We start from the raw sequence: 21,919 nt of genomic DNA on the forward strand, positions 1-21,919 counted from the left end.
GATAAAACTCTCCCAGCCACCTCCAATGACCACACATTCAGACAAGCCCTGGCCAAATTTTTAAGGGAATTACATCTATTAGAGTCTTGGCGATTCTTTAACCCACAAGAAAGAACATATACCCACTACTCAGCAGTACACAGGGGTTACTCCCGTATTGATATGATACTCATCTCAGAAACAGTTGGCCCACAAGTCACAGGCTTAGAAATTGGAGTGCGATGCCTATCAGACCATGCTCCGGTACTCCTAAAAATAGAACCAAACTGCCCACAACAAGAACCCCACAAACCCTGGCGATTAAATGAGGTAATATTGAAGGATCTAACGGTCCGGATAAGCATAGAACAAACCTTACAGAACTATTTCCGGGTAAATATGACACCGGGGGGTGGATTGGTCGACTATCTGGGATGCCAGCAAAGCGGTAGTACGGGGGGAATTTATCACGCAAACATCAAATTATATTAAAAGTCGGGAGAGGGTGAGACGCAATATGGAAGCCAACATACACAAGGCAGAGGTAGTATACAAAGACAGAGGCTCACAGAAGGCTTGGCAGGAATTAAAAAAGGCCAGAGCGATCTTAGAAACCCACCTAGCAGATGATGCAGCATGCCTTCTGGTACAAACAAAACCATTTTATTACATACATGGGGGTAAAGCTAACCGACTCCTTGCTGCTAAACTGAGGCACCAGAAACTTCGGAACCGCATAACCCAACTTCATAATGGAAACGGGGAGGTAGTGAGGGGGGAGAAAGAGATAGAAGAGGTGTTGATCTCATATTACACCAACAACCTAAAAAGGGGAAAACCTAGATGGGGAGGCACAGGTCACGTTCTTATATCAGATAGACTTACCACAAATTAGTGAGGCAGACAGGCAACAGCTGGAAGGCCCCATAACAGAGGCGGAAGTGGGGGAGGCTATAGGAGCACTAAAAGGACACAAAAACCTGGGCCCCGATGGGCTAAGCAATGCATACTATAAAACATTCAGAACCATCCTAACAGACCCCCTAACACGCCTATTTGACCTCATTAGAGACAAGGGACGTACATCCGGGGACATGGGTCCAGCAACTACAATATTATTGTTGAAGCCAGACAGGGATCCATTGGATTGTGCAAGCTATCACCAGATCTCTTTATTAAACGGGGATGCAAAGATCTACTCCATGGTACTAGCCCGGAGACTAGCAATGGTACTTCCCGAAATAACCCACTCAGATCAAGGAGGCTTCGTGAAGGGGCGGCACACATAAGATAACATTTGCAGAGCCATAGATACAATAGACTGGGGACAGAGAACGAGTCAGAGATTTTCAGTGGCAGCCCTGGACGCCTCTAGAGACTTTGATAGCCTACACTGGGGTTTCTTACGCCTAACCCTTGAAAGATTCGGGTGTGGACCAATCTTTATTCGCATGGTAATGGCCAATTTCACAAACCCATCCACTAGACTAATGGTCAATGAAAAGCTTACAGGGAGAATCCCCATTCAGAAAGGCACAAGACAGGGGTGTCCACTGTCACCCCTGATCTTTGCCATGGCTATGGAGCCATTTGCACATAGGGTTCGTAAACACCCGGGAATCCAAGGAGTTGAAGTGGGCACTGCAGGACCTCAAAAAGTAGCACTCTACGCGGATGACATTCTCCTGTTCCTAAGGGACACCGCAAACTCTTTACCAGCAGCCATTCAATTACTGGGGGAATTCGCTGGGGTCTCAAGATTCCACGTTAACTATCCCAAATCCAAAGCTCTTAACATTACCGAAAAGCCGGAACAAATCCCGGTATGGGAGAATCAACAGCCTCTGAAGTGGGAACACAAGGCAGTAAAATATCTCGGGGTACAATTGACCCCAAGATATGATAGGCTATATGGAGCCAATTTCCCGGACCTCCTGAAAGCGCTAGCAAGGGATCTAAAACGATGGCAACTGCAGGAATTATCCTGGCTGGCACGCATTGCAGCGGTTAAAATGACCCTTCTTCCTAAATTCCTATACGTCCCTCCCAAAAAGAATCCCGGGTCCAGCCATTCAAACACCACAGAAGAAAGTGATGAACTTTATCTGGGGGGCAGGGAGGAACCGAGAATCCCCAAAAAAGTATTATTCAGACCACAAGCCCTGGGGGCATTGGGGGTTCCAGAATTCCATAGATACCTATGGGCTGCACAGGTAGCCCCGATGCTACAATGTACAGCTGGAGAAGCTCGGAATCAGTGGGTCATACTTGAAAAAGCAGCGACTAAGACAGCCCTGGGGAACCTTGGCTTTCTCGCCACACGACACAGGGAAAAAGGAGGCCAACTACTAGAATCAACTAGAACTACTCTGTGGTATTGGGATAGGGTTTTGAGAAACAAGAAGATTAAAGGGGGAGGGGACCACTCACACCGATTGCTTATAACCTGGATTTTACCCCAGGAATGCATGCTAATTTCTGGACAAACTGGGGGGGCAGGGAAAATAACATAGTCCTAAAAGATCTCTACACAGATGGGTCACCCTTGTCGTTTGAAGAATACAAGGCCTGGTTTAACATACCGGAGCGGGAACGATATCACTATGTTCAGCTCAGGCATTGGGTCTCAAACGCGAAGGTGAAAGAGGGGGCAACTAGAAACCCTACAGGAGTAGAGCTAACAATACAAGAAGGCCAACCAGACAAGGGAATAACTAGGTTATACCGTCTAGTGGGGGAGTTGGACCCTGAAGAGAACCTCACCTATATGCAAAAATGGGACACTGATCTAGGGAGACCAATCTCTGGGGACACATGGGGCCGCATCTGGCATAGAGCCACCAAGAGCTCTAAATGCACCTTGATTAAAGACGCAGCATACAAACTCTGACTCCATTGGTACATGACGCCCGCACGTATGCATGCCATCAACCCAGAGTACCCGGCTGCCCGCTGGAGGAATTGCAGACAGTCCGGGGATCTTGTCCACATGTGGTGGTCCCGCCCACTAGCAGAGACCTATTGGAAAGAGATTTTAAGTCACATTAAAGAAATAACTGGCGTGGGGCTTCCCTTCGATCCACTAGTGGTGCTCCTGGGGGAAGCGGTAGAGGGATGCTATGCAAGCTCAGGGCCCACAGCCACGCTCATCACACACATGTTGAGCGTGGCCAGAATCACGATTGCACAAGCATGGAAGACTAAAGATGGACCAATAACAGCTATGTGGTGGGTGAGGCTGTGGGGAGTGATGGCCATGGAAAAGGTGACAGCAATAGCCCACGGCTCTTACTCAAAAATACCTGAACATTTGCCTACCACTACACAAATTCACAGACGATAAAGAAGAGATGTACTTTAAACACAGATTGCTCCGTGCAATACCTATCATTTGATAAACTCCAACACTAAACTGAAAAATGATCCAACCGGCTGAATTTTTTAATACAGGAACAAAACACTTCTTCACCCATAAGTTAGGGAAATGTTTGGTCGGAGAGGGGGAGGAAGTTTGACAGTTACTTTGTATGGTTACCATATATGAGCAATGGAATTGAACTGCATTGAAACCCCAAGATGGGGCAAGGAAGAATTGGCATGTATAAAACAACGCATATTTGTCATTAACTGTTTATTGATGTACACATGTTTATGATGCTCTAAAAACTTAAATAAAGTTGGTAAAAAAACATACAAGGAGGCAGAAATATAATTTCATATGATACATCAAATCAACAAAGAACAAGAGACGTTAAAATGATTGACTTGGTATTTCGTTTGGCAGGATATCCCTCCAGCTATTCCCAATTTCACACGGTACATGATTTATGGATCATGGCGAGCATAAAATACAATTCCATAAAATTCATAGTTCATCATAAAAAACATACACGCTTGGCCATTATTTTTCCAATTCTCCTTTTCTCCCCATTTTCTTTAGAAAAGCGCATTCATTCATTCAATACCCAAGTTACATCCAGGCTCCATGGTGGCGTTCACATTAGTCTTCCTTCCTTTATAGTTTTGCCCCTTAGTCTCCAAGCCAGGGCTAAGTAGTTTGCCACACAGTAGACCACACTCATGTCTTCACTATTCCTGAATAGTTGCAGCGGCAGGCCTGTACTGCGAATACCATAGTTGCTGCATATTATTTACAGGTATTTGCCTCGACCAACCCTGTAACCTCAGCAAATGAACAAAAAGTGGGGAACCGTCTCCCTGAGCAAACTACAGACCGGGCAAAGATCATTCTCACTATGGTACCATTTTGATGTACGGTAGGCCAAGTTCAGATGTGACTATCTGAACCTTAAATAAAGATTACGTACCAGCGGAGGTAATCTTTGAACCAAGGTGTTAATTGGCATACGTCACTCTGGGTTATTCTCTGAGGGCAGAGCCATAGCTGAGCCATGCCCATGCGGGCCAGAAGTTTTTTTACATGCTGAAACCAGAGTAGGGACTTCACAACATCCGATTCCAGGATTTGGGACACCCCTTCCCGGAAAGTCTGCAATTCAGGAGACAACCACAATTTAAGCCAGAAGAACGCTGGCTAATAAAAAGGACCTTTTGTTGAATTGGACTTAATCCCAACTCAAGGTAAAAGGGAGCTGGGGGCAACTTTTGGGGAGGCCCAATAGCTTCTTTAAACACTCTCTCTCTGCCAGGGTCAAATTGTTACATTTTGAATAGCCCCATAATTGTGCCCTGTAAGTGTCTACTGGTTTTGCCTGGGCTGAGAACATCTTAATTGCTGGGGAGGTAGCACCCTGTCATGCGAATAGAAGAACCTTATGATACTTCTCCCATATTTTCCCAGGGTCAAACTGGATTTTAGGAGCTGATGGATTCAATCACCAGTATCATTAAGTCTGACACCCAGATAATAATAATCATGTACCTGTTGAAGAGACGCACCATGTAGTGCCAGCCGCGCTGCGATTGACTTTCTGGATTTAGGTTACTTTCTTAGTTGTTGCGGGAACAGGACCTGGCCATGAACTGCAAGAAAGGATAGATTAATCAGATCTAAATGAGCTGTTACAGTAGCCATCAATTCCTTAAACGTTAGGTTTGTCAATTTCAAGTTAGCATGGGCCACTGTCAAACCCAGTAACAAACCTTTACCCACATCTTCTGAGTTGACTATTAACAAGAACTTGCACTTTGCTATCCAGAGCGACACGAGGGATTGTAACATCAGTTCGAATCATATTACTTCGACTGGTATAGCTCGGGGTTGACCCAGCCATAATCGGTAGTGAGGATGGATAGATACAAATGACACATTATTTTAGTACAAAAAATGAATTTATTACAAAATATATCACAATATTAAAACCATAACATTTGTAAGAAATAACACAGTTTTGACATCTAATTAATTTCACCTATCATACTCATTCTTACACTCAGGTACACAATCTCACCTTTCAACACCGCTAAAGGTCAATCTTTGCAAAAAACCTTCATCGTGTATATCTGCACAGTATTTAGTTATTCACACCCATATCTCATAGTGCTATGTATATCTGTACAACAGCAACAAAAGCTTATTGAACACGTCTACATAAGTTTCGGTCAACAGATAGTTATTTTAATAATAGCCTAGAATCGTTTCGACCTTCTTGAGGACAGGGGTGAGGTATAAATCTTTCCTCACACACATAACACACTACGGTGGAAGATATCTTCCAATATTCACTTTTGCATAAAACGGAAAAATACAAACTCAGATTACAATTTACATTACGGTCCAACCTCTTTTCATCACAACACAGCATATTTAATTTATGCTGTTAACTCTTCCGCAGTTACATATGTTTGCACTAACCTCCAGTCTTTATTGATGGCACTGGTGCAAACTAGGGACCAAATCCACAGTGCTCCAGGTGAAAAATAACACGCAGCCTGAAAGCGACATAGGCACAGAGTGAATCTGCTGTTGTCTGATCACAAATGGTCTTAATAAATCAAAATGGGTAAAACAACTTACTTCTAGGCATATATCTGCATCACAGCAAAGATGAAGCACACCTTCTTCTACTGAGGCACTAAATCGAATCTCCCAATGTTGAGATTACTAGATGAAGTATTCGCACTGCCTGTGAACAACATGTGGGCACAGGGTCAACATCCTGCTCTACAGTCACATATGATCTAAATGCATGTGAGGCATCAAGCAACTTACTTTTCACAGTGCATCGGTACCCTAAAGTAGTTGGGGAAAACCGCATCCTGAATAAGCCACGCGTCCGGAATCCCGATCAGGTGGAAGGGGTGGAACACCACTTACTATGGCCAAGCCACCTACAGGTGAATCAGACAAATAGCCGATGTTACTAATAATAGAGTATGTATATTCCCCTGATCAGTCTGACCGTACTATGGTACACAATCAAAGTTTTACTGTGTCAACCTATCAGCACACTTTCTGATATCATAGATGTCTCCTATTCGGGACTTTCACAACGACGTGTCTACTTCAGGTAACGTCTCACACCAGGTACAATTCTTCCCCGGCGTACAATCGAGTAAGCCAATTACTTGCCTCGATGATCTAGACAAGAGGAAAGAGAGCAACTGGTCACAGCCTCGTTGACACGATTGTGGCGGCCTCCCTATACTAATCGCTTATCGTGAACCGGATCACAATTAAATGTATGTTCGCGGGGTCCTCTAATCGAAGCAAAACTGGAATTCTTAATTCGTAGAAACCAGTGAAATTTAATGAAACCCCTCACTTTTAGATGTACCTCTTGATCTATACCTTAAGAGGCATGCCTTGAAGATAAGTACAGAGTAGTCTCAGGATTCTGGTAAGTGTCCGAGATCAATGATTGCAGAGCCCAGATGGTGTGAGGTATAATACAGCCCTTTCGAAACCCAGTTTGCTGGTACCTTAATAGGTTGTTCGCGTTCAAACAGGCTGTTAGCATTTCCAGCAGAATGGAGGAAAAACATTTTGCTCCCGAATCCAGCATTGCTAACAGTCAGGGGATGTTCACATAGCGGGACGCCCCTCTGGCTGCCCCTCCCCTCGACAGGGTCTCCTGACCCCTCCTCCAGGAGGAGGGGCGTCCCCAGGGCAGGAGCTTCCGGCACGCTCTGGGGACCGCATATAAGACGGGGAGGGACTGGAGCCCAGTCTCTTTCCAGTCCCCCCCCACCTGAACACTCCCTTGATTATGATATGATATGGCATTTATAATGCACCTATACACAAGTGTTTCAAGGTGCAACGAGGCATGGGAGGGGAAACAGAGGGAGACAAAGACAGTGATCCTACTAGGCCAGGTGACATTGAGATCTCGCAAGTGCAGGGGCGGGGGGGGGAGGTGAAAAGTGCAGAGGGAAAGGGGAGGGGATAGTGGAGTGCATAGGAGAACTGTAAGATAAATAAATAGTAAGATATATAAATAAATAGTGCGGCCAGCAGGTGGCAAGTGCAAGGGTAAGTGCAGCCACTCAGGTGTCAAGTGCTAGGTGGGGCTGTAGGGATACAGAACAGTCCCCGAGTGCAAGGGTTGCCAGGGGGCAGTGCAGGTAAGCAACTGACGGGGAGAGACCCTGGCCCGAGATCAGAGGGTAGCCAGGTAACCGGTCAGGAGATCAGCAGGGGAGAGGAAGAGAGAAAGCAGAAGCGAAGAGGAAGGTCTTGAGGTGCTTCCGGAACCGGAGGTGGTTCTCCACAAGTTTCAGGGGGGCCGTGAGGCTGTTCCAGAGGGAGGCACCAGCAGAAGAAAGAGATCTACCACCAACTTGCTGCTTGGAGAAGCGACTGACCCCGAGAGAGTTGGATGAGCAAAGAGCTCAAAGGGGAAGATATTTAGGAAGAGTGAGTTGGAGGTATTGAGGTCCCAGGCCCCAGAAGGCCTTTGTGGCCCAGCCGATGCTGAGTGGTGTCTTTGCTAAGTTGCTCGGTAAGTGGGGAAGGCGCTGTGCTGCGTCTCGCTGGCTTTCAAAGAGGGATGCATGCTGGTTTTTCTGTTTCGGCGGTCAGGCCGACGGCGAGGATAGGGATGGGTGTGCTGGGGTCCGGAGGGCCATGGTGGATTTCTGTGCCACAAGATGTTTTCATGTTTTACACAGCGGCGGGGTCGAGAGATAACGTGTTGTTGATTGCGCCGGTAGGAAATGTGTAAAGGCGCTATGTCTGCTATCTGTTATTACGGCAATTTATTCTGCCGCCTTGCCGCATGGGAATAAGCTGTTTTTTTACCACTGCAATGGGTTAAAAGGGAGCATGGTGAGGATTGTTGAACGGGGTCAGGGGTTTGTTTCCTGGTTGGACCTATGCCACGTGGTGGCTTGCTTCGTAATACGGCCATCAACGGGTATATCCAGCTGCGTGGGAGCGTGCAGCTGGATATATACCAGGTGAAGTTGGGGGCAATAATAATATGTTTAGCAGGTACACAGCTGGGAAGTGCCGATGGCGAGGTGGACATCAAAGGGTATTTGGATGTCGTAAAGCGTTCGGGGGCCGGTTTGTTACATGAGCAGTGGGTTGGCCTTCAGGGGCATTTTATTTTTAACCGGGCACGGTATCATTTTAGAAAATGTGTGCACCCTGGGATGGTCGCCCACCGCGTGGCCTTCTTTACCCGCGAGATTAGAAAGTTGGGGAGTAATGTGCCCAGTGACGGTCGCCGTACCGCGGGCCTTGTTCTGAGTTTTTTCCGGAAAACGATTAAATGGCACCTATGAAATGCATGCACCCTGGGGTGGTGCACAGCGCTGCGTGGGCTTGTTCTTCGTTGTATATGGCCAACTATAAACTGCATGCGCCCTGGGACTCTTGGTATATGGCTTTCAATTATATAATGAGGGCCGCGTGGGATATTTCCATCGCGCTGCATACACACACATCTCAGAGCGAGTTGAGGGCAGTGGGCTTTAGAGGAAAGAAACACTTAAAAAAGTGGTTTGGATAAATGTTGAAGTGAGCATTTGTTATTTTTTTACCATAAACAGGTTTTAGGCCACCTGGAAAGAGTACTTGTTGAAAGGAGCAAGGTACAGTGAAGAGAGCAGATTCATCGGCAAGGTGGCTCATGGTGACAATTTGCACTGCAATTGACTTACATAGAGGGGCCAGAGTGGCTTGGCAAACTGCCAAGAGGGTTGGGCCAATGTACCAGGGCAATCTTCAGCATAAACACCCATAAACGGGGATTGCTAGATATTATAAGACCAATAGATTTTGCTCCTTATCAGTGGGGCATCACCAGTGGCTAAGTGTGCAGAGGGGGACTTGTAATAACACAGGTAGTAACAAATTGTTTTTGCCCAACTGCAGGTTGCTGTCATGTCTCAGTTAGGATCACTGGACATGTTTTACGGGATTGATATCGTTTTGGACACTTCTGGTGAATAATTCGATGAGGAGGCCAGGTTGTGTGCACGGTTTCAGGAACAGATGCGCAAAAGGGGAAAAGGACTGGGCAGAAAGAATGTTGGAAGAGGGGCATGGGCTGCTCCCTAACCAACAAATTGTCCAGGCGCAAGTATGTGCGGTCCCCGACACCCCACCGCTTACTGATTTGTCGGCTTTCTTGACACCCAAACCTAAGAGGGCACCAAGGGGCACACAGGGTAAGGCGGCACCTGTTTTACCTGTTGGGGAGTTATTACAACAGGGGGTGGGGGTCCAGACCACACCAACACTGAAGAACCAGGTGACTAGAAAGGGCAGGGCAAAGCAGTCAGACCACTGAAGGGAATCCACCCCAAAACACACAGGGGCCCGCTTCAGACCCTTTGGGGTTCCCAGTTAGAGATACGTTATCTCCTCCAGCACCAACCAGTAATGATTTATTAAGTTCAGTGCCAGCGGTCATGGCGGGGATGAATGCAAAAATGAAGGAGACATTGTGGGAAATGTTGAATTTATTGCAGGCATCCGTGGTGCCTATGCCTGGGGCACCCAGCACTGCCATGACGGATGTCTGGGGAGCCCCCCCCCCACAGCCAGGGGCCATCACTGGGACCGTTGGAACAGCTGTAGGAATCACCCAACCCCAACCTAGCCCACTGGCACTACAAAGCCAGACAGTATTCGGGGGCACAAGGTTACAAGTCTTAGCTGACAAAGGGGTTGGAACAGAGCCAGTGCAGCAGTCTGGGGTGAGTGCGGGGGCAAACAGTGGGAACAGCGCCCCTGGTACGGGTGGAAGTGCGGTTGCCACCATAACTCTACCAGTAACACCTGCACTGATGCCCGCCCAACAGGCAGAGGGAACAGCAAGTGCGACCACCAAGGCTGACACCGCTGGGGGAGGGGGACTTCAGGGGACCCATCAACGGGTCACAATCGCACCCTTATTAACTAACAGTTCTGTCTCTGTGTGGCATATCCCCATATTTTTGAAGGAGACGATCTAGGGATGGGAATATTTTGACATATTCTGCATATTAGAGACCGAAGTGTTGGCCCTGATTTTAACATTAGCAGAGAAGAGGACAAGAAGAGGCAGAGGAGGTCAAAGCCAGAGGAGAATATACAGAATTGGGAGTTGGCATTAGACCTACTGGCAGCGGTATGGTTGGAGAAACAATCCACTCAGGGCCAGGCTTTGACGACTTACAAGAGGGGGATCACGATGGAATACAGGCAATATGGGACCACGTGTTGGATTGACTATGATAGGGCGTTTAGAAGGAAAATGGCCCTGGTGCCCGAGATGACTTCGGATCAGATGGAGCCGTGGGCGGCTTTCATGGGGGGTAAGGAGAGGACCAGCGCACCAAATAAGGAAGTGTATAGGCGAGCTAAGAGGCCTTGGTATAGTAAGAAGTAACAGAATAAAAAGAATGAGTGGCGCCCCTTTCAGTCGGCCCCCCAGGACAGAAAGTGGGGGGGAACGGGCACACAGGGGCTCCACGGCTGGCAAACCATGCAGGTCCTTCAACAAAGGGTCTTGCACCTGGGGACCCAGGTGCAAATTCCCTCACCAATGTTTCAAATGTGGAGGCAGCTACCCAATCACGTTCTGCTTTAAGACAGAAGGGGCTCCCAGGGGTGCAGGACAGCACAAAGGAGGCCAGCAACGGGACAGTGGCGAAGGGTCCATCCCCGGTGAACAGAAAGGTGGTCCTTGAATTCCTGCAGGATTACCCAAGGCTTGGGGTAGGGAACTACTGTGGGAAGGTTTCAACGAGGGGTTTAGGATCCCCTACGAGGGCCCCCTAATGGGGCGGATGGCGAAGAAGGAACAAGTTACTTACCTGTAACTGTTGTTCTCCAGCATGGGTCTGGCATGGATTCACATGCTCATGAATATTCCCTGTCGTCAGGCTGGGAATTCTTGGTAAAGAAAAAATCAGTTTCAGTTTTGTTTCTGAACTGTCTTTCTCCGAATAACCGATCACTGGTCTGTGGTCATACTGCCCCCAGCCAATGACTGCGCTCTAACTAAGCCCCTTCTCTGGCAGCCATCTTTAGATTTGGTAGCATGTAAAGTGGCAGTAGGACCAAGTGAAGAGCCGCAGAGGGTTAGGTGGGAGGGTTTGCATGTGAATCCATGCCAGGCCGATGCAGGAGAACAACAGTTACAGGTAAGTAACTTGTTCCTTCTCCAGCATGGGGTCTGGCATGGATTCACATGCTCATGAATACAAGAATACATAGCAGTACACACATGCACAACCACGGGAGGTGGCAAGGCTCAACATTAAGCATTACAACAACTTAACATTAAGCATCTATTGGTATAGGTGAACTTAAAAAGTGTGAATAATCTCACCCTGCGGTACAGTTAAAATTAGAAACTGTCCCTAACTGTGGTATAGGTAAACCTAGAAAGTGTGAATAATATCATCCTGTGGCACAGATGTGGTATAGCTGATCCTGGAATCTGTGTTTAATCTCACCCTATGCTATAGTTGAACTTAGAATGTGTGAATAATATCTTCCTGTGGTACAATTGAACTTAGAAAATGCGAATAATATCAACCTGTGCAACAGCCGAATTTGAAAGGGCGTCTAACTGTGGTATAGTTAAACTCAAATAGTGTGAATACTATCCTCCTGTGGCCCAGTTGAATTTAAGAACTGTCCATAACTGTCATATAGGTAAACCTAGAAAGAGTGAATAATATCTTGCTGTGGTTGATGTTGAACTTAGAAACTGTCCCTAACTGTGTTATAGGTAAACTTAGAAAGTGTGAATAATTGACACCCTGTAATATAATTAAACTTGGAAAGTGTGAACAAAATCACCCTAAGCCAACTGTAACATAGTTCAAACTTAGCCACGCCATGAGTCCACCAGACCGACCAGGGTCCCCTGAAAGAGAACCGCTTGTGCCCGCCACCCCTCCTTCTCGCCCTACCTCCCTTCCCCCCTCCCAAAACCATCCCGCCCTCCACCTCATCCTCAGCCGACTCCCTAGCCAACCCCATGACAGAAGAACCACCCCATCACAAACCAGTCTACCCACCACCACATTCTCAGCCCACTTGCTGCCCATCCCTCAAGCCAGAAGAACCATCCCAACCCATTCCAGCCCACCCTCCACCCATTCCCCTTTCCAAACATCAAGCCAGAGGAGCCCAATGGCAAGCCAACCATCCTAAAACCCCGTTCCTCCCATCCCCGCCTCCCACCCGCCCACTATCATCTTGCCCGCACCCCCAGCCCCCCAACTAACGGCCCTCCCAGCCTCGCAGGCACACCCAGCCCCGCATCCACCCCCTCCCCCTTCCTCTCATCAACTCCCCAAACATCCTCATCTGACCCCACTCCTTCTCCTCCTTAAAATCTGCTGTCTCGCCCTGGCAAGAACAGTAGCCGCATCCCTTTCACCCTCCGACCCCCCTACCCTCTCTCACACACCAACCGCAACAAAAACCCTGAAAAGAAAACGCACCTGGTCTCCCTCAATCTCTCAATACTCCTTGCCACTCCTGTCTCGACCCACCACCTCAATCTCCCAATCTCGATCATCACCACCCTCCCCCCTCCCTCACCCTGCCTGAAACCCCTCTCCCTTGCATTCTCACCAACCACAGCTGGAACTCCTAACCCCCTACACCGCACCTTCAAGTCCCTTGACCCAAATCCAACCAACCTCACACACCCGTCCAACCCCACCACCCACCACCTTGACTGCCCGCCTACTCTTCCCATCGACCGACGACCACCCCCCCCTCTCTCTCGACCCAGTCTCCACTCTGACCAGGCGTCCAGAGTGGGTCCCGAGAGGGGACCTCATAATGAGGCGGTACGGGGTTAACGGTGCCGGCACCTTTACCGGCGCTGTTAACCCCTTACCGCCTCACTTGTAATGAGGATGTTAGTCTTTATCACAGAAACCTGATTCTCCAACGACTTTGCCCCTATCGCCAATGAAGCCTTCCCCCCAGACTACTCCCTCATCCCACTCAACTGACCCTCTAGAGGAGGAGGAGTAGCAATCGGCTTCAAGTCACACTTCTCCACCTCAATCATTGACAGCCAGCCATCCATCCCCTCCTGCAAATTGCTTCTCATCAAACTATCCCTCCCCCCAACTTTCTCCCACAGATTCATACTCATATACAGATCCCCTGGCTACGACAGATAATTCTCAAGCAACCTCTGCGATTCGATAGCCAACATCCAATTAAACCATCCCACCCTCACTCTTCTAGGAGATTTCAACATCTGGCTTGACATCCCCACCAACACTATGACTCACTCTGGTCGACTGCCTAGACGCAATCAACCTCCATACCCACAAACGGCCCAGCTCACTATAAAGGACACACCCTTGATGCCATTTTCAACTCCCACGACCAGATACACCTAAACCCCCCACCCCTATCATCTGGTCCGATCACTTCATTGTCCCTTTCAACATTTGCTCACCCGTGCCCCTCCCCACCCCATCTCTAACGCCCCATCTCAAACACCAGGTTCCTTGCTAAACTCATCGAACGAACCGCTTACTTCCAACCATGTCGAAGCCAACAATCTCCTAGACACTGCTCAATCAGGTTTCAAACCCCGATACGTAAACAAAACCTTCCCTGACCTCAATCTGGGAAAAAACACTGCAGACTCTGCAGGTTGAGCTGCACTAATCCTTCTTGACCTATCTGCTGCTTTTGACACAATCAACCACTCAACCCTCCTCGACTGCCTCCACTCCCTAGGAATCCGTGGAAACGCTCAAGTGGATAGCATCTTTTCTCAATAATAGGAAACAAATAACTCTACCCTCCTCCTTTGCTTCCACCGCCCGACCAGTCAATACAATACAAGGAGCCTGCCTATCAGCCCTCCTGTTCAACCTCTATATGGCCACCCTCCCACGAATAATCCGCTCGCACAATATCCTGTACTACAACTACACCGACACCCAACTAATCCGAAAACTCCTTAACTCAAAACCCAGATGCCAGCCCGACCTCGCTGCCTGCCTCCTTGACATTGATCACTGGATGACCACAAACCACCTCCTCTTAAACCCTACCAAAACTGAAATCATGGTGTGTGGCAACACCAAACTTTTTCCGCACCCTCTACCGTGGCCATCATCCATGGGTAACCTCGACAACCTCGGTAAAAAACCTTGGATGCACTCTCGACTCTGACCTAACCCTCTCGCACCAAGTCAACGTCTCTAAATCCTGCCACTACCACCCTCAAAATTCTCAGGCGCATTTTTTCATACCTCTCTTTTCCCAACAGACTCGCCGTGGTCCAATCAACTGTAATGTCAAGACTGAACTATGCTAACTCCCTCTAGCTCGGAGTCCAAGCATTCCACCTGACTAAACTACAAAGAGCACAAAAGGCTGCAGCCAAACTGCTATTAGCACTTGGCCCAAGAGACCACACCTTCCCAGCTCTTAAAACTCTCCACTGGCTCCCAGTTGCTCGAAGGGTGACCTTCAAAACCTTATGCATCTCTCACTGAGTAATGCATAAAACCGGACCTCAATGCCTTCAGAACAAACTAAAACCTTACCACCCACCGCACACTCTAAGATCAAGCTCTGCCCGCCTCCTAGTGATACCAAAAACCAACACAGTCAGGTTAGGTGGATCATATATTTTTTGGTGTCCGGTCATTTGGTCGAAAATAAATGGTCGAATGACCATTTGATCGAATCAAAATGGTCGGAAAAAAAAAGGTCGAATTTATTTATTTATTTATATATTTTTTTTTAGTTTGGTTGCTTAAAAAATATTTTTGAATAAAGAAAAAGGGTGGTTGGGGGGGAACCCCCCCATAAAATAAAATAAAAAAAATGTGACCTTTTTCTTTTCGACCATTTTACATCCTTGCTAGGACTCAGCCGTTCACTACATTTTTTATTTTTAGTTTTTTATCCTTCTTTTAGGGCTTCATGTTATTCTTTGCCTTTTGGCAAAATACCAATAACGTTTAATTATTTCATAGCGCACACACAGGGGTGTCCACTTTTGGGTGGATATTTGCAGATTCATTTCCACTTCTTCTTTGGTTTTTATTATTCTTAGGCTCCGTAACGTGTCAAGTTGGGTTGAGCCTTTTTGGTCATCACGCCATAGTGTTAGTCTTGTTCAAAACTCAGATCAAGTTAATGTCCCTCTTTTTAGTCCACTTTTAGTGCTTATCATGTCTCGGCACTAACCTTCGTGCATCGTCAGGTTGAGAACCTTAGATTGGCTTTCTTTACTACGACGCCATACTAGTATTCTTTCTAATCTACATCGGCACAGATGCATTTCCGCCGAGGTTTCGGTCGTCCCCTTTTCAGTGTCTATTCTTTCTGACACACTGAAATAAAAGACGGACCTCAGCTAGTTCATTCTTCCCTTCTCCATCCCGGATGACTACGTTTTCCGGCATTTGCCTTGGATCGACGTGATAATGGCACAGAACCTTCTTTGAAGGTATGCAGGGAGCAGCTCCAACAGCGCCCGGATCACTTATGCCCATGTTGGTAAACGCATGACGTTTTGCTTACTGTTTATTTTATTCCCCTTCATTGTTGCAGGCTTAAAGGGGAAAGAGCAATTATCACGCTCAGGGAAGAGAACACATTTTCACCACTCTTGTCTACTTTAGTGACTAGGAGGCGGCCTTTATACCCACAAGGAGAACGTGTTAGGTGAGATATTTATCTTTCCTGCTTTACTGACACCTACGGCTTTCTCCAGGCTTCAGATATTTGAGTCCAAATGTTCCGCTTTTTTCTTCCTACAGAGAGTTATGGTCTAAACCACTCCGAACATAGTTCCCACTCAAATTATATGGAACAGGCAGCCTTCTTATTGAAGGTATATTTTACATCTCTTGGCTAAATATTATTTATGTCCAATGTCTATATCCCAGTTCCTTATTTGGGCTTGTTGTCTTTTTTACAACAGCTTTCTTTACCCTGTGGAAAATAATAACAGACGAATGTTAGAGACTATTGGACCAGAAGTTATATGGCGATTTGATCTGGTTTTGCAGGTATGATGTGTTGCACTAGATTTGAGGGGACATCTTAACTGAATCACGCCATGGTGAGAGTGTGGGGCATAAGCGGTGGTATTGCATAAAACTTTTTAAAAACGTTTTTTATTTTTATTTTTTAATCTTTTTCAATGAAATGGGATGTATTGTTTAGAAAATTGTTTTCTTCTCTATATACATTTTTTCTATCTGACCACTGACCCTAAGTCATGAAGGGGCTACAATGGACAATTTAGGCTATATATATATATATATATATATATATGCTGTTGCTTTCATGCTACTTGCCATACAGATGAACTTTGCAAGTATCTGGACAGAATGTAAAGGGGGTCCCTATAGATGGCTGAACTGTTTGGGTAAGAGGCAGACTATGTAGGTCGCTCCCCTAGTTTGACCAATATAATTGCTAGATAAACTTAGTGAGAAGAGACATGAGCTTGTATTTTAATAGTATTGTTATCCGTTTGTTTTTAGAATTTGTAAATGTTCACCTATCCTGAAGAAGACACACACAATCTGTCGAGTCGAAACTATTTGTTAACCCGGAAGCCCTTTTGTTAATGAAGATCTATAAGTTGAGGCACCTATAGTCGATACTTTTTTGGAGTGAACAACTGTTAGAGATACAGTCGAAGTAAATTGGAATATGTCCAAGTTCTTAAAATCATGAATTGTTTTAGGATTTGAATTTGTATGAATGAATGTATGAATGCATGATGTTAGGATGTTTTTATGGATTTAATTAAAAATGTTCAGCGATTTCTATTTTTTATACCTAAATCAGAATTAAATAAAAATAATGATTTAATATTTACAATCCTCAGTCTCGCTCTCACCAGTTTTTCTTGATACCCTGGCACCACCTCTGTTCTATTATATTGTTCTACCTCAAGGTGCCAGTGATAGATGAGGTTCCCACCCTTCTGGGTTTGTGGATCGTCATTCTCAGCCTTAGCCCCCACTCTGTGGAACTCACTTCCACCCCACATCTGACTCACCGAAGACCTCATGTCTTTCCGCAAATTACTAAAAATGTAGCTCTTCCCTTAAAAATCAACAGTTAGCTCAAACAGTATAAACAGCCACATTAAACAGAAACCCAAGGATGCTGAATCAAAAATAACAATCCAGCATACAGACCCGATCGAGAAAATGGAAAAACTAAAACGGATAAACCGAGTAGAACGGATGAAGTAGATGAAACGGATGAAGTGGATGAAACGGATAAAGTGGATGAAACGGATGAAGTGGATGAAGTGGATGGAAAGGATGAAGTGGATGGAAAGGATGAAGTGGATGAAGTGCATGAAGTGAATGAAACGGATGAAGTGGACGAAACGGATGAAGTGGATGAAACAGATGAAGTGGATGAAACAGATGAAGTGGACAGAACGGATGAAGTGGACGGAACGGGTGGAGTGGACGGAACGGATGGAGCGGATACAACGGATGGAGCGGATTGAATTATTGGAACGGATGAATGAAGTGGATGAAACAGATGAAGTGGATGAAATGGACGGAACGGATGAAGTGGACGGAACGGATGGAGTGGATAGAACGGATGGAGCAGATTGAACAGATTGAGTGATTGGAACAGATAGAGTGAATGAAACAGATGGAACAGAGAGCTGGTTGGACTCAGTCTACTGGTCAGAACGAACGGATGGAGTGGATTGAGCTGACAGAGTGGATAGAACAGATGGAGTGAATTGAACGGATGGAGCAGATTGAATGAATGGAGCGGATTGAACGAATTGAGCGGATTGAACGAATTGAGCGATTGGAACGGCTAGAGTGAATGAAACTGATGGAACAAAGAGCTAGTGGGACTGAGTCTACTGGTCAGAACGAACGGATGGAGAGGATGGAGTACACAGAGCAGATGGAGCATATGAAACAAATGGAACGGAGCGGACGTACTGGTTGGATTGAATGGAACGGATGGTATAGATGGAACAAAAGGAACAGATGGAACGAATGGAAGTTGGAACAAATAGAGCAGATGCGAACAGAAGAAATAAATGAAGTAGATGGAACAGATGAAGTGGATGAAACGGATGAAGTGGATGGAACAGACAAAGTGGATGCAACGGACACAGTAGATAAAATGGATGGAACGGATGAAACACGTAGAGTGGATGGAACAGATGGAGTGGATAGAACAGATGGAGTGGATGAAGTGGTTGGAACGGATGGAGTGGACGAAACGAATGGAGTGGACGGAACTGACGGAGTGGAGGGAACGGACGGAGTGGAGGGAACGGACGGAGTGGAGGGAACGGATGTAACGTGGTTGGAACGGATGTAACGTGGTTGGAACGGATGTAACGGGCTTGGAACGGATGTAACGGGGTTGGAACGGATTTAACGGGGTTGGAACGGATGTAACGGGGTTGGAAAGGAGATGGAACGGATGTAACGAGGATAGAACGGATGTAACTGGGATGGAACGGTTGTAACGAGGAGGGAACGGTTGTAACGGGGAGGGAACGGTTGTAACGGGGAGGGAATGATGCAGCAGGGATGGAACCAATGGGGTGGGGATGGAACAGATGGGGCGGGGATGGAACGGATGGGCTGGAACGGATGGGGTGGGGGAAGGAACAGATGGGGTGGGGATGGCACGGATGGGGTGGGGATGGCACGGATGGGGTGGGGATGGAACAGATGGACTAGATCGAACAGATGGAGTAGATCGAACGGATGGAGTAGATCGAACAGATGGAGTAGATCGAACAGATGGAGTGGATGGAAGGAATGGAACAGGCCGACTAGATCGAACAGATTGATCGTGTATGGAACGGATAGAGTGTATGGAACGGATGGAGTCGATGGAACAGATGGAGTCTCTCTCTCTCTCTATCTCTCTCTCTCTCTCTCTCTCTCACTCTTCTCTCTCTTCTCTCTCTTCTCTCTCTTCTCTCTCTCTTCTCTCTCTCTTCTCTCTCTTCTCTCTCTCTCTAACTACAGTTCCCGAGGGCGTTCAACCTACCAGCGCTTTGAGATCATACCAATGATACATAAGGCGCTATATAAATGCCAAATAACATAACATCTCTTACCTCCTCACCAGGCTCACCTTCAAGCGAACAGGTTGCGCATCACTGCGGTCGACGCAGTAGAATTTCACGAAAGTGTGCGTCGGCCTCCACGTAGCAGCCCTGCAGATGTCCAGCAGGGGCACACCAGACAGGAACGCCGTAGTTGCAGCATTCACTCTGGTCGAATGGGCTCTCGGACGGCCAGGCAGCGGTCGGTTTGCCAACCGGTGACCGTGCGTGATGCAGCCGGAGAGCCACCTGGAAATGGAGGCCTTGGAGAGGGCCTTGCCTTGGTTCACAGGGCCAAAGTTCACAAACAGCTGTGACGTCTTCCGAAAACTCTTTGTGCGGCCCACGTAGAACTTCAGGCTGTAGCCACATCCAGCGAGTGCAAAGTCCCCTCAGCCGGCAACGAAGGTGACGGGAAGAAAACAGGTAACACCAAGGGCTCGTTGAGATGGAAGTCCAACGGCACCTTGGGCATGAAGGAGGGGTGCGTCCTCAGCACGACCCTCGTTACGTGGCAAGTCAAGTGCGGAGGCTTACATGAGAGGGCCTGGATCTCTCCCACTCGTCGTGCGGAGGTGATGGCCACCAGGAACGCTGTCTTCCACGATAGTAATTTCAGCTGTGCTGAATGCAGAGGCTCGAACGGAGGAGCCATGAGCCTATGAGCCTAGTCAGCACCACATTGAGCTCCCACGCCGGGGCCCAAGCCTTCACCGGCGGAACGAGCTGAAAAGTCCTTTTATGAACTCCTTAACCAGCCGATGCAACCACAGCGACGATCGCCCCAGAGTTCTGGTGTAGCGGGAGATAGCCGCCAGATGGATCTTGATAGAAGCGTGTGCCTGCCCCGCCTTGGCAAGCGACAGAAAGTACGGCAGCACTTGAGGGGCTGTAACCCGTAGAGGGTGTATCTTCTGTGCACGGTACCAGGCGGTGAACCTCTTCCATTTATGTCCAAAGCCCTGGCCTTGGCAAGTACCTCCTTGCAGTCCGCCGGGATATCGTAGCCTCCGAACTCTAGTGCTGCAGGAGCCAGGCCTGCAGGTTCAGCGAGCCCGGGTCGTGGTGCAGGATCGCGCCCCCTTCCCTGGCGAGAAGATCTCCATCCGTCGGAAGCTTGAGTGGAGGATCGCCCATTGGAGGTAAGGGCATCTGTGTCCTTATTTCTGAGCACAGGGTGTGCAGGGCTAGTAAGATATCCTCCGACCTGTCTGTTGGTGGTGGCAGTGGTTGCGACGGGAGCGTCAGCAGCAGTGTGGTGTCCTCCGGTTCCTCCTCGACCTGCTGTTCCCTCGTCGCTCTCCACGTCCGCCTCGTCGGGGTCCTTCCCGTAGGACCTGACCTCGTTGTCAAGAACTGACTTGAGGCCCGAAAGAGAGTCCGGTAGGACTATCGTGCCGCCCCCATCTCTGCGTGGGGCTTCACTGGGGTGTTTCGGATGAGCAGGAAAGATGATTCCCTCTGGGTGGGCAGGGAAACTCTTGGCTTGGGGGCCATCTCCACTGGGGCCGCCTCTGCGGTTTTCTCCAGGGAGGCTACCACTCCCTCAATTGAAGCCTTAGCCTGGTGAGCCTGGGTCTTCACGACATTAGGCACGCCTGAGGCCTTCAACGTGGGGGAGGGTCCACGCCTCGCTCCCCCTTGGCTTTCTCTGTTGGAGCCGACCGGGCCTTCTCCAGAAGCTTACCCGGGTTTTCTGACTTCCTTTCTGTCAAGCCGGAGCGGTGGCTCGTGGTTGATGGCATTGGCGATGCTGTGCCCGGCCTGGCAGCCACAGAGCCCGTACCAATGGTGCTCCCGTGCCCGCTGACTCACAGTGCTTTGCCTTGCTTTATGTTGGGCCCCCGTCGCCGGAGCGCACTCAAAGGTCTTAGAAGACCGCTCAGATTGTCTCTTGGGGGATGTATGTTGCCGGGGCTCACATGCCGCCAGGCTCTTCATCTCCAGCCAGTCAGCGAGTCGCTTGTGATGGTCTTTCATGGTACAGGAGGACATGTCCTTGCAGAACGCACAGGCCTCCTCCACGTGCGACTTATCCGAGTGCAGGCAGTACAGCCACCGGGAGTGCCCATCCTCCTTGAAGAAGTTCTGTAGTCCACATCCTGGGCAGATCCTAAACCGAGGCATCAAGTCTCCTTTGTCTTCGGCCATGTCCACAAGGGGTAGGCCTTTAAGATCTTCTGGAATCCTCCAAGAAGTGAAATTCGATTAAAATTCTCCCTTAAGGGGCATAGAGATTTCCGAAACGGGTCCCTGTTAATCGGAAGATAAATCGGTGGAGCTTGAGGCTCAATTTGACTGAAAAATAAGAGTAAACTCTTTGAAAATACACAGTAAAAGCTCGAGAGCTAAGCACAAGGACTCCCAACACTTGAACGTGCGGTAAAAATCTAAAAATGGCTGCCAAAGGAGGGGCTTGGGTAGAGGACACTGAGAAGAAAAAAAGC

The 21,919-nt window shown here is 47.9% G+C and overlaps 1 long non-coding RNA gene across 1 annotated transcript in view; it reads right to left on the reverse strand.

Annotated features, from left to right (window-relative positions):
• The window catches only part of LOC138520967 (uncharacterized), a 158,466-nt gene that overhangs the window by 124,076 nt on the left and 12,471 nt on the right, over positions 1-21,919 (reverse strand). The window contains exon 2 of the long non-coding RNA XR_011282897.1: positions 4,883-4,983. This is a non-coding gene — a long non-coding RNA (uncharacterized lncRNA). The remainder of the gene's footprint in view (positions 1-4,882; positions 4,984-21,919) is intronic.

This window comes from Ambystoma mexicanum, chromosome 1q (genome assembly GCF_040938575.1).
Source record: "Ambystoma mexicanum isolate Mex_15411 chromosome 1q, UKY_AmexF1_1, whole genome shotgun sequence".
Taxonomy (NCBI): domain Eukaryota; kingdom Metazoa; phylum Chordata; class Amphibia; order Caudata; family Ambystomatidae; genus Ambystoma; species Ambystoma mexicanum.